This window comes from Cololabis saira, chromosome 13 (genome assembly GCF_033807715.1).
Source record: "Cololabis saira isolate AMF1-May2022 chromosome 13, fColSai1.1, whole genome shotgun sequence".
Classification (NCBI taxonomy): Eukaryota; Metazoa; Chordata; class Actinopteri; order Beloniformes; family Belonidae; genus Cololabis; species Cololabis saira.
The window spans coordinates 16,665,985-16,678,384 of NC_084599.1; the positions used below are offsets into that span (position 1 = coordinate 16,665,985).

The 12,400-nt window shown below is 40.7% G+C and overlaps 1 protein-coding gene across 2 annotated transcripts in view; it reads left to right on the forward strand.

Annotated features, from left to right (window-relative positions):
• The window catches only part of cracd (capping protein inhibiting regulator of actin dynamics), a 30,036-nt gene that overhangs the window by 8,751 nt on the left and 8,885 nt on the right, over window positions 1-12,400 (forward strand). The window lies entirely within an intron of this gene.

The following is a 12,400-nucleotide window of genomic DNA, read 5'->3' on the forward strand; positions in this document are numbered from 1 at the left end:
ATAGAAATAGTGAAATAAGTAAATGAATATTGGCAATAAATACTGTAGCAGTTAAATGTGTTAAGAAACAGGGCTAAACAGATCCAGGTTGCACATAAGATCATTGAGGATTTTTAATAAAGCTGTCTCTGTACTGTGGTTCATCCTAAAACCAGATTGAAATCTCTCACATTATTTTTGATTAAAAATGATTCAACTGAATACAAACAAATTTGTCTAAGGTCTGGCTTGAAAATGGCAAGTTGGATACTGGTTTATACTTATTAAGAACATCAGGATTCAGATTCGCTTTTCAGAAAGGTTCTCACCACAGCTGTTTTGAAGGCAGTAGGAAAGATACCCGTCTGCGTTAAATGTAGTCATTTGAACACTATAAATATGTATCACTACCTGTCCATCAACATGATAGCTTCTTACTATGATAAGTGGTTGCTGATCAATTGTTATGATCACCCTGTGTTAATACCTTTGCTCTTTACAAATAAGAGATATTAATGGATAAGCAGTAGAAACTAACCACACGGCCAACACAAATCCGCATACATTTCCCTTCCAGCATCCTGCACCAGATAAAGGCTGATATATTGAAGTTCACAACAGCAGCTTATGCTTTTCCCGCTTAACTGTATGACTCTCAATGATGAACACAATGAAATCTTCCTTTTTTCTGTTGTTTGTTAGATGAGTTATGTATTTCCAAGACCAGCAGCAATCAGACATTTATAACTGTTTATGTTGCTATACATGCAAACTGTTCCGTTGTGGGGTTACTAGCAGCCAGCGACTCAATTTTCCGCTATTGATGAGGTTGCAACCAGGAACTAACCTTCTAACCACAAGTCCAGGTCTGTCATTCCAATGACACAAGTTAACAACAGTGTTTGCGAATATTCGTTCGAACCCTGGCTTCATGAAACACTTGAATCATGCCGGCTGGATTCCAAATACCGGTATGTTAGTTGCTAACATAGTTGGAATGGTTTTGGCAAACACACAACTGAAGTCGTCAGACTTTCCCCCCTCAAAATGATTGAGCATTTTATTTTTTGCTATATTCTTTTAAAGCCAGCTTATGGAGCAATATTAATTCTGACCACAAGGGAGTATTAGGTCACAATGAAGTTGATGCTCCAGCCAGTGGCATAAGACACAACAAACTCCACCTGTAGTTGATTAGAGTATCCTCCTTTATATTGGCTGATACCCAGTTTTACTGGCTACTAAAATAACAGGCCGCAGCCTTTTCAAGAAACTAAACTTGGGTCTTTGACAAACTAAAAAGCTTCAGAAGGAAGTTTTTTGCAGTTAATAAACACAACAGCAGTAGTGGCAGAGGGAGACTGCTGGTCATATTGGTGCAATGTGATTCGGGGGAAGTCGCTACGCAGATCCCATTTTTATTCAGCTGATGCTCAATCCCCTGCATCAAGCAAGTCTTCTGATGTTGCTGAAGCCAGCGAGGCCAACCAAACAGACAGCGGGCTGTCTTGTTACGTAGTCCCACTCGATAACACTTCCGAATCATCTTCAATAGCAGGCCTGGCATTTACCCCAGTTAAAGCAGCACTATGTAACTTTTCCACCTTAATATCATATTTCCAGAGTCATTGTGATGGTACATCAACTTCCAACAGGTTTAATGACACCTCTGTCATGGTCTGAGGGGTCTGTATCACCTTCACTGGCACTATGTAACTTTGAGGTGCATGGTAGGAACCCTGCCACACTAAAAAACTACACATTTTTACGGCTTTGACTGCTTTACGGCATATGTCACTTCCCCCTCCTTCCCGATTCGTATTCGAGACGAAAGCTGGGCGGGGCGTGGAGCGCAGAGCTCAGCAGAAGCTGGTACCATGGCCGAAGAAGCGAAAAAAACCGAAGAAATGCCCGGACAAAAATAAACATTGGCCCGCCGTTCACTCGCTGGCGTGAGATGAAAGACGAGGAGGGATGTCCGACAAGAGAGACGTAGAGATGTAAATATAGAGTTCTATGTTCAATAAGAATCAAAATTAGAATGTTTTCACATACAGGGGATTCGTCTTGGGTTCTAGTATTTTTCCTGAGAACTGTAAAATTGTGCAGGGTTGATCTGCAAAATACAAGGAATGGGCATTCAGTTATTCACAGGTTATAAAGTATTTTTTTATTTTGTCAGTAAGTATGTTGGACTACTAATTTATGACGAAGTCCCTCTAAAAAACGTGACAGGAAAAAGGTGCAGTAGTAATTTGGCACGCATTATCTCGCTGAAACAGTCTCACTTATAAAACCAAGTTGAACTTATTGATTTTCATATTATATTGTTTAGCCAAAAATAGATACATTACCTCTTCGTTATCCATCCTGCAAACGACCGCTGAAAACAGAAAAGTGGTTTTGAAAGTCTGTCCCGTCTTATTTCATTCACTATCAAAACAAATGCACGCGACGGGGACAGGAGTTTTCCGGCAGTACGCGCTGGTGCTCATGGGAAATGTAGATTTCTTTCTGGTAAAGCATTACCGCTTTTGTCCAAAGGAACCGCCAAACTCAACAAAAGCTGAAAGTTACATTGTGCTGCTTTAAACGCTTTCAGAGAAAATAACAAGAGCTAATCTAAAAACTCCTACTGATACAAGAGATACTGGTCCATCCCCACTGTTCTGCAGTATTGTCAGAAGTTATTTTTCTCAGCACAGCAGAGCAATATGCCCCCATGTGGTTGGAAGTAGTATTTCTGCATAGAGTGGCTTTAAAGAGCATTCAAGTGTCCACTTTGGTGTTGCAGTGCAGTACAGGCCTTTTGTAATGTTGTGGCAACACATTTAAGGGTGCATAAATGCATGAAACCTTGTAAATTTTGTGATTTATTTATCTTGACCCAACCTTATTTTATGTTCAATTAGTCTAATCTATGTTATTTTAATCAGTCTGTATTTTGTACTTGCACTAAGTGCTTTAAATGTTAAATACATTTGAATACTGTCATTATTGTTTGTCAAGGACTACAGATGGAAATTAGCTTGTGGCTAACTCTGGTGCAGCCATCTTTTTAATGTACCTGCACATTGTCCTTTAAATAAATGAATACAATAAAATAAATAAATAAATATCAGTTAAATTCACAACACTCAGACTCTTACATAGTCACAATCACAGGAAGAATAATATGAACCTTAGCCTCACCCATAAGAGCTAACTCAGCTCACCCACTATATTATACGATAATAATAATAAAATAATAATAATAAAAAGTTATTAGCTTTGCTGCCTTTGAAGTTACCATAGTGATTAATATGTTTCAGCTGGCAACAATTTAACCTTCACTGATGCAAAGAGAAGTTTCTAATTTTTTAAACAACCACGACGATGGCTACATCCTCGGTTATTAAATTTATGTCCTTGTGTTTCAAAACAGTCAGTTGTCGAAGAATTTATCTGCATCAAGCAAATAAACAACTAAGATTGCTGAAACAACTAAAACTGGATTAAGAACACATAATTAAAACCTGGATGGAAAGAGAGAGAATCATCATCTTTAAGGAGAAAGTATGATCTTTTAAAAATGTGTCTAATCAAAGATAAATCAACAGTAGTGGCAGCTGACGGGGTGTACTCCCACTCTTACCTGGCAGAGTTGATGGACACCTTCAGCCACCTATGTCAGGAAAACAGTAGTAGTAGTAGTAAATATTTATTTCGGTCAGTCACAAACAAAAATGAAAAATCAACAAACAAGATAACACAGGTTTTTCCCTGGTCAACATTGTGATTTGACCGAAAAGGTCTGGGCTTGAAGCGTAAAGCTTATCTTGCCCACCTTTTAACAGAATAAAATATACAAAAAAACAAATGAAGTATCATAAGTCTACACAGAATAATAATAATAGTAATAATAATAATAATAATAATAATAATAATAGTTGTAATAATAATAATAATAATAATAATAATAACAATAATAATGATGGTGATGATAATAGTAATAGTAATAGTAATAATAATAATAATAATAATAGCAATAATATGATAATAATAATAATGATAGCTCTGAAAACAGAAAGTGAAAAGATGCTAAGGAAACCGGCAAAACAAATTTAAGTTGTCATTTTATCTCGTGCATGTGTGCATTCTTCATTGTTTGTTTATTGTGTTTCTATATATGTGTCCATTACCTTTGCTTTGAATAATATCTTGTATGCTTTTATTGAATTTGCTAGTTTAAGGTCAACAGTCACATATTACAGTGTCTAATAGTAAAAATAATGAGCACTTCCACCAACACAATATGAAGAAAACTCAGAATGTGTGGTCTTAAGACATCCACATATCGGTGAGACTAATTAACAAATGGCTTCAATTTGCTTGGGAACATAGAGATCCTTCGGTTAGTCACGTCAAGTTCATCAATGTTGTTTGGCAAAAAAAAAACAAAAAAAAACATGATCAGCTGACTACCCGAATAAACTTAATGACCATGTTTGTCCATTGATCCATTTCTCCTCCCTCATGTATTGATCATATTCCAAGATGAAAATGTAACGGACTCAGATTGTGAGAAAGTGGTTCAAGGAGGATGACACATTTTCACACATGAGCTGACCACCACGAGTCCAGATCTCAGACCTCAGCCTTGATGAGAATCTTTGAGATGTACTGGAGATGTCTTTATGCAGCATTTTGATTTTTTCATCATAAATAATATAATGTGTACACACAGACACATAAGGATATGGTAAAGGGGAGGGTTTAAACAAGCATCAGCCTCTTCCCACTCCTTCTGAATAAGGACATTGTCTTTCTTTTTCATTTTCCTTGGTTGTATTTCCTGTTTTAATTGGCTTTCCTTACATTCAAATAAACTAAAACTTAAACAAAAATTCAAGATCTTGGCAAAAAATGTATACATAAACCTATGAAAATTATCGCCTGGTCTGAATGAAAGTCATAATAAAACAAAACAAGATAATAGGGTTGTATATAAAGAATTGATGCATTCAGGTTTCAGCATCCTTAAAGCGTTTGCATCAGCGGCGCTACAGACTGAGGAGGTGGTGATTAATCACAGCAAACCTCTGATATTTATTTTCCATATTTAGACTTACTCAGCATTTAGCAAAATGTCAAGCGCTCTTGGATGTTCCCTCCCTGTCTCTGTGCTCATGACCTGAATTTACCACAGCAGGAACAAAACTACATTTGCACATATATATGCAGGCCAAGTGAGTTATTTCAGTCTGTTTGTAGTGAGAAGGATTTGTTGTGCTCGTTGATCCTGTGTTGCGTCTGCCTCCTCTGACGCTTGCTACTGGGGGTTACCATGGAAACCAGAGGCGGCTCAAACCAGAGAGGATGGTGGATGTTGGAGTGAGACTGGATTGTTAGATCCTGAGATAATATACGTAGTGGTGAGGTTGTGTACTTTGTAAGATCGGTCCATCAGATTTGTCACCTCACACGATCCGACAGACGACATGCTTCCTCATACTTCCAGCCCCACGTCACCCTCCATGCCATTCCCATCTTCCCCACCCTAAGTGCACCTGATGCTAACATACTTAACCAAACCAAAACCTGCTGTTTTGTCTCTGTTTTTTTTATGTTTGTTTTGTTTTTTTTTCCACCATTTTCTCCCAAAGCCACAGTGGAAGCAGCAGCGACAATCGTCCGGGTAAAACGGGCTTTGTGATAAAGAGCAGATCGATGTTCCCTAAGGTTTTACTGCAGTGGTGCGCAGCCATCTCGAGCTGCGCTGCTCAAATAGGTAAACTGTTACACGGCTCCGCCGCGTTCGTCTGTCTGCTTTGTCAGCAAGCTACGTGTGCTGTAAGGTTATGACATTTAGCCGCTACAACACTAAGCCATATGTCATGGGGTCCCTGGTAGGCTGTGTGGCACAGAGGATGTTGAGCCGCTGGGTCGCAAGAAAGCGCTGAGACGCAGCTTCGTGCTATGCCTTCGCCATATGATGATGCAGCTGTGTACTTGTCAAAGGCATTTCCCTGCTTCTGTAGAGCACATGGCTGCTCCTCGTGCTTCTCATCCCATTTCTGTCTGCAGCAGTCAGACCACACACACAAACACACACGCGCGCACACACACACGCACACACGAGGTATGGTAAGCAAACACACAAACAATAAAAAGGGGACTATCAACAATATTTATCCTAACATGAGCAGACACAATCCCAGTCTCTCTCCTCACAAACACAAATACACACACGCAAAAAAAACACAAACACACATGCTGTTTACACACTTCGGCTGCCAAACATGCTTGTTTGCTTTTTGTTCTGCTCTGGCTAGAGTCAGACTGGACAAAGAGCTCTTCTTCTTGGGTTTTTTCTTTGGTGCAAGACATTTCTGAGAGAGTCTGTCCAGCTGTGTCACCTTCAGGGAGGAAGCCCACGGCATGCTGATCCCACTGGAGACAGCGGGCTTCTCTCCCGCTCCCTCAGCGCCGTCTCGTACACTCCGGTTTTACACAGCTGCCCCGTGCGCTTGTGGGTTTACACACATACACGACACACATCTGTGCAGTGCATCAGAAAAACCTCTGGCTCCAGTGACATGCTAAAGACAGGTGTTATCTGGAGGACACTGACATGTAAGGATGAAAAACCCCATGAAGGGAGTTGTATCTTTCTGCAAATGGTTATATTTTTCACTATTTATGCACCGAAAGCCATAACAGAGTGGTTTGTATAACAGCAGAGACTCAGTTACCAAGAGCGCTGCTCATGTCCCCTCCATTCCTGGAGCCTCATTCCTCTCTCCTACCTTTTTGTCCTCAGTTAAAAGCTTGTGCTTCCTCTTTTTACACCCTCCAGTAAAGCAAGTAAAAGCAGCCCCATCAACACTTCCTTTTTTCTCTCACACAGCCAAGGTGTGCGGTGACCATGGCAACAGATGCCACACAAACTGGGATGGCTTTAGAGGTAACTGAATCCAGAGGACCAGGTAAATGGGGAGAATTTAGTGCTTTAAAAGAGGTCTTAAAAAGACAGTGTATTTAAAAAATCAATAGGATGAGAATGACACAACAACACTAGTTGGACATTTATTTTTTTCACTGTCTCTTTAAGAGCTGCATGGTGTGTGCGGTGATGGGTTTGACTAAATAGATGAGATTTACAAAAGCCTTTTTTTCTGGTGTGCTGTGGCTACTTTTCTGACTTCTCTGGTCACCTTTTAACAACTTTTCTTTCTTCATTTTAAGATGATTTGTGAATGGCTTCAATTTGATTCAGCTTCATTTATATAGCGCCAAATCAAGACAAATTTTACCTCAGGGTACGTAAACAATCCAGTTAAAACTCCAAAGTAGACCAATTAATACGAATCCAATAAAATAATAATAATTATTGCTTTGCATCAACACTTTTCTTCCATATAATCCCCTGTGTTGAGCAAGCACCGGGCGACTGTGGACGGGAAAATCTCCCATTTAACAGAAGAAACCTCTGGCAGAACCAGATTCAGGGAGGAAGACCATCAGCCTCAACCGGCTAGGGTTGAGATGAAAGGAAAGAAGAGAGAACAACTGTTGTGGAAAAACGTAACACCTCTGTATAATATGTTTGAATCACTAGGTGACAATCTGGACTGGAACTGAATATATTTAAGCTAGCAATAATAACACTTGAGAGATATGCCAGATTTCAGTAGATTGAATTAAGCAGTCGCAAGCAAATGGGTCAGAACATATATCATGTGTCTCCATTGAGGACATGACACAGAATAGGAGATGCATAGTCATTTTGAACACCATAAAATGATGACCAAACACTATTGGCGCTTTTCCATTAGTACCTACTCACTGCGGCTCGGCTCGGGACGTCTCGTCCCGCCTCGTCCCGGCTCCACCCGCTTTGGCCTCGTTTGTTTTTCCACAGCCAGGTGAGAAGTGGGCAGGTTTGGGTGAAGCTGCTGTGACGTACTCGATTGCGCAACCCCTTTGTTTGTGTCGGCGCAGATGAGAAAATCAGCTGGAGCCGCGAGCGGCTGAGAGTAAAACACAGCTCCTGGTAGATCTGATCGTTCCTTATCACCCGTCTACATCCCTTTTTTAATTCTCTCGTCAGCCACCAGGTTTATGAACATCTGCACCTCAGAGTTGGATCACCAAACAGATGTTTGCGCTTTATAATAAAATCGCCGCGAGTCGCTCTCGCGCTGACTCCAGCTTCCTGATTCAAACGTCTGACGGCCCCGCCCCCCGACGAATCAGTGGCGCGGAGGGTGGTGACGTCAGATATAGAGCCGGCTCAGCCCGGTTAGAACCTCGACAGCCTCGTTACAGAAAAAGTATCTGCTTGGCACGGCTCCACCCGCCTCGGCCCGTAGTGGAAAAGCGCAAGACGGGGGCGTGGCGGGTAGAAGCGAGCTGAGTAGATACTAGTGGAAAATAGGGCCATTAGATTCTGATAAACAGGTCATCGTGACACCAGAGCTAATCTTTTAGGAACAAAATATGAGCCTGCACACTCTGTAACCAGGCCAAAGCCAATATTTCCATCACAACAACAACAACAACCGATCAGAAACACCTGCTGGGAAGAAGGAACACGCGTTACTATCAACGACAATAGTGTCATTAATAGAGTTGGAGTAGAAGATAACAGAGGGAGGAGAGGAGCATCAGGGGATCTCATGCTTGATGAGAGGGGCATGTCCATGTTGGAAAGATTACATTATAAGAACATGGACAAAGAAATTAATGTTGACAAGCTGCATATGTATCCAACTGCTAAAGACAGCTTAGAAAAGTTTGAATTCCTAAACACTGGCCATTTTGCGAAGTGAATGGTTGCTGCATCAAGCCCAGCTCCATCATGTGCCAAAGTGTCCATTGGCAGGAGACTCTACCTCACCTTTCCCCAGCTGTCTCAGCCAGTAATCACGCTGATCCCAAGCATGGATAAATGGGGATAGTTATGTCAACGCATCTGACCTAAGAAAAAAACTAAACTGAGCCAAATCAATAAGCAGAAAATACGATTGGCCGTGGCGCCGCCTACAAATGGAAAGGCTGAAAGAAGTTGGTGTATTTTATTTCCTCGCTTCATTAATGTCATCTATCTACTTTAATCCTGTACAGGGTCACAACGAAGTGGAGCATATCACAGCAATCATCGGGCGAGAGGTGGGGCACGCTCTGGACAGGTCGCCAGCCCATCACAGTGCCACACAGAGACAGACAACATGGAATTACAGTGCCTTTACTTACAAACCTGCGGTGCTCTCTGGCTTCACGGTTCTGTACTTAACTGTGTATCCCAGCGCTTTTCTCCCTCGATTCAAATTTGCTGCTTTGATTGTATTTTTAGTCACAGCATGGAGCTCAGCTCAAAACAGCGGAGGGACACAGTTAGCAATGCAGTGGAGGATTGATTATTGCATTTTGGCTTCGTATCTCTCAGAATTAAGACACCAGAACCAGAGCTAAAAGATATTAGTTAGGGAATTAGTGATTCTAACTCAACCAGAGTAGCGATCGTGAGCCTGTGTGGTCGTTTGTCTAAATGTGGCCCTGCAGTGGACTAGTACCCAGTCCAGGGTTAACCCAGCGATACAAAGATGTACTGGAGATCCCCACTCTTTATTTTACCTCCACTCAAGCTGTGAATTCACAGCAAAACCAAGTTGATCATCAAAGTTCGTAATACAGCTCGTGCAGTTGGTCTCTGTCCCTGAAAACCTGATGACTTTTTCATTTTTTGTGGCATCCTGTTTGTTTCTCTAGGTGTGTCTTGATTTATTGATTCTCTTTTTAACCCAACTTGGACAGTCAGATTGCCTTGCAGGGCCGTGTCTCACCGTGTTCACAGCCAGCCTCGCACCCCTGTCAAACATTTCTGCAACGCCATCTCCCAGGACCAGTTTTACCCCGTTATGGCTAAAACACTGACTCACAAGGCGGTGCAGCTGCAAAACGAAAAATTACATCGTTCCATGTCCTGTGCCATTCACACGGTGCAGTGAGGCGAAATAAAGGTGCTACAGGCGGGTTTAACTGAATGTATGACTGGAGCTAGAGGCTTAGAATAGCCGTTGATTATGACGTAGGACAATCCCCCCAAGTTTTAACATTAATTGCCCCTTTTTCTGCAACTGCATATTCACTCAAAACTGCTTCGGTTTATGTTCTTTTGGTCTCCAATGAAGGTTTGCTCTTTCTACTAATTAATAATAGATTCAGGCTTGGTTTAAATGTTACTTTGTTCCTGGTTTTCCTTGCTTCTTGTTAGCATGTCTTCTCAGGATCTGTAATACGGCCTCACCTGGTGTGAGTGAAAAACATGCAGAGTTTAAGTGTAGACAGTAAGGTTAAAAACACTTAAAGCAATCGGGAAGCAAGCGTTATCCCTCATGTTAGGTTGGGCTGCAGCTCTGTGGAGTGTGACGGCTGAGTCTACTCTGCAGAAGAAGTGTCCTGACTTGTTTCACGCATGAGTGTGTGAGTACGCCAACGGCACGCATTATGGGCTTTGTGCCACTGGACTGGCCCTGATCCTGGGAGAACAAGCTGGCGGAAAGCAGAATATCAGTGAGAGTGGACATGTCTTTCAGAGTACTTTGTGAGAGTATTTTATCACAAACAACACACTGCAAAAACAGCCCTGCTAGACATAAGCTTAATATTCCTAAATCTAGTCCAATGGGTCTTATTATGAGGAAAAAAATCTTAGCCAATGGATTAAGAAAGATTTTCTTGATTAGAACTCTTAAAACTAGCAAAATAGTCTGAAAAAAGTCTTTTTTTTTCTTGAAACAAGGCTTTTTAACTTTCTAAGAAATTCGTTTTTGCAGTGCATTAAACCACTTGACCTATTCTGGTCTAAAGCTTTACCAGAGTATACTGCCCTGAAATTACACAATAAAGTCTAATTTTCTCTTAATCAGCATGTGACTCAAGAAACAGGCATAATAGACCCCTTGAAATAAGAGAAGACGCCAGTTCTCTGTCCAAGATGAATTGACAAATTAGGCATTTTTAAAGTTTTTTCCTGTGGCATTGACTTTCAGTGAATCACATACATAACTTCATGCAAAAGTGTAGATCACTGAGGATTAAATGAATGAGATAGTGCTAGCCTTTATTAGAGATACTGATTCTATATTTTTCAATTAAGATTTTATATATCTAACCAGTAGGCTAAGCCTAGCGTTTCCCTTATACCTGCTGCTAAGCAACATTAACAAGCTGATAACCAGTAGAAATAGTATAAGTGGATTTTAAACTTGGTCCCTTTTGTTTTTACCGAAACAACATCTGAAACAAGGACGCCAACATTGAAATGGAGATTACCGGATAGGGTATATTATTTTTCTGTTTTCTATTTTAGTAAAACCTGTACAGTATAAAGTCTGTGACCACTTTGATTCAAATATTTTACAGTGAATAACAAATATGCATACAACAAAATACGTTTGTTGCAAAATGATTTTTGTTTTTTTTCTTTAACCCTGGAAAGTGACTCTTAAATACAGATGTTTACAGTGTACATAAATGCAGCAAATACTACCCATCCTCTTGCATTCAACATTGTCATATTCTCTGAAGGTTTATAGTAAGTGCGGTGCATACATACAAATTAAACGCCTTTTCACTTCCACATATAACAAAATAAAGTTTTGCATCCAAAGCCCTAAGTGGAGAATTTAGTTTAGTTTACTATACCACCTCCCATAATGCTTCTGGTTTAGCGAGCATCATGTGCAGTGAAATCCCACACCAGTTGCTACTTATAGCTCTGAAAGGGATCCTCACAAAGACCCGAGAGCACCCGTCTGTGCAGTGGTGTAAAGTAGCTGCCTGGATCTGTAACCTCACCTACTCAGTTCATCCAGCGTACCTCCTCACATACACAGACAATGCTACAAATAAACAACAAAAGCAATACACACAGTGGGACATGTGTTTGCAGGCAAACAAAGCAAACTCCAAGAATTCACCAAGATGCTATGTGGATTATGTGTTCATACTCAGATATCTGCATTTTTGAAATTACATGAAGTCAGTAAATATCACCTTTCCGGATCCTGAGGAAAAACAGAGAGGAAACAGAGTGACATTTTTCTCTTCGCACGTGAGAAACTCGACCTCATGTGCAAGAATTTACAGTTCAAGTCATGGAGGGTGAAAAGGAAATAGAGATACTGGCAGAAAAGATTAGCGCTTTCCTTTGATCATGACAGTTTTATTAGACATTTAAAACTGTTTAGCATGTTTATTTCTGGCCTTACGTTGGTCTTATTGCTCTAATTTGACACAGTTGCAGAGATAACACTATCTACTGATAAATTAAAAGAATGTGCTAGCGCGGTTAGCTGTGAAGTGTGTAAAACTGGGATATTGGTCAAAGGTGACACAAGTCGAACGTTTGACTTTATTTCCTGGAGCTGTGTGG